The 1,587-nt window shown below is 44.9% G+C and overlaps 1 pseudogene; it reads left to right on the forward strand.

The window, feature by feature from the left end:
- The first annotated feature begins 288 nt into the window (after positions 1–288).
- LOC119472422 lies at positions 289–856 on the forward strand (annotated as a pseudogene).
- The last annotated feature ends 731 nt before the right edge of the window (positions 857–1,587 follow it).

The raw sequence follows: 1,587 nt of genomic DNA on the forward strand, positions 1-1,587 counted from the left end.
GGGCTTGAGCATCTGAAGATTTTGGTATTTAGAGGAGTCCTGGAAGCAGTCCCCTGTGGATATATAGGGAGGACTATGTATGAAAATATGAACACCCATTGACTGAATAAAACAATGATGACTAACTTGGGGGGTGTAAAGAGAGGTGGGATTATATTCTGGGCACCTACATTGAATATGGGCAGAAACGATGAGTTATCATGCTAAAATTCTAGCATTATTTGGGAAAGGGATAAAAATGCTGATGTAGGCTTTGCGGATGCCACCACCACCTGGAGCCCTGTAGTACCAGCCATGGTCAACCCCACTGTGTTCTTCCACATTGCCGTCAAGGGCAAGCTCTTGGGCTGCATCTCCTTTGAGTTGTTTGCAGACAAGTTTCCAAAGACAGCAGAAAACTTTCATGCTCTGAGCACTGGAGAGAAAGGATTTGGTTGTAAGGATTCCTGCTTTCACAGAATTATTCTAGGATGTATGTGTCAGGGTGGTGACTTCACACGCCATAATGGCACTGGTTGTGAGTCCATGTAAGGAGAGAAATGTGATGACGAGAACTTCATCCTAAAGCATACAGGTCCTAGCATCTTGTCCATGGCAAACGCTGGACCCAACACAAAGGGTTCCCAGTTTTTCATGTTCACTGCCAAGACTGAGTGGCTGGATGGCAAGCATGTGGCCTTTGGCAAGGTGAAAGAAGGCATGAATATTGTGGAGGCCATGGAGTGCTTTGGGTCCAGGAATGGCAAAACCAGCAGGAAGGTCACCATTGCTGATTGTGGACAACTCGAATAAGTTTGACTAGTGTTTTATCTTAACCACCAGACCATTCCTTCTGCAGCTCAGGAGAGCACCCTCCACCCCCCTTGCTCACAATATCCTAGAATCTTTTTGCACTTGCTGCAGTTCCCTTTGGGTTCTGTGTTTTCCTTGTTCCCTTCCATGCCTAGCTGGATTGCAGAGTTAAGTTTATGATTATGAAATAAAGACTAAATAACAAAAAAATGCTGATGTAGGTAAATATGCGTGTTATGGTAGACATGGAAATCAAGAAAAGACTTGAGGCTGGGCGCTGTGGCTTATGCCTATAATCCCAGCACTTTGGGAGGCCAAGTTGGGAGGATTGCTTGAGCCCAAGAGTTTGAGACCAGCCTAGGCAACATAGTGAGACCCCCACCTCTACAAAAAAAGTATACACACACACGTATATACACATATATATGTATAATTTTGCTTGTGTATGTGTGTGTATATATATATATATTTATTTTATTTTATTTTATTTTATTTATTTTTTTGAGACAGGGTCTCACTCTGTTGCCCAGACTGGAGTGCAGTGGCGTGATCTTGGCTTAACGCAACCTCTGCCTCCCAGGCTCAAGTGATTCTCCCACCTCAGCCTCCTGAGTAGCTGGGATTGCAGGCATGCACAACCACCGCCTGGCTAATTTTTGTATTTTTAGTAGAGATGGGGTTTCGCCTTGTCGGCCAGGCTGGTCTTGAACTCCTGACCTCAAATGATCCACTGCTTTGGCCTCCCAAAGTGCTGGGATTACAGGTGTAAGCCACTGCGACAGGCCTATATATATG

The sequence above is a fragment of the Cebus imitator genome, unplaced genomic scaffold (genome assembly GCF_001604975.1).
Source record: "Cebus imitator isolate Cc_AM_T3 unplaced genomic scaffold, Cebus_imitator-1.0 Scaffold5, whole genome shotgun sequence".
NCBI lineage: Eukaryota > Metazoa > Chordata > Mammalia > Primates > Cebidae > Cebus > Cebus imitator.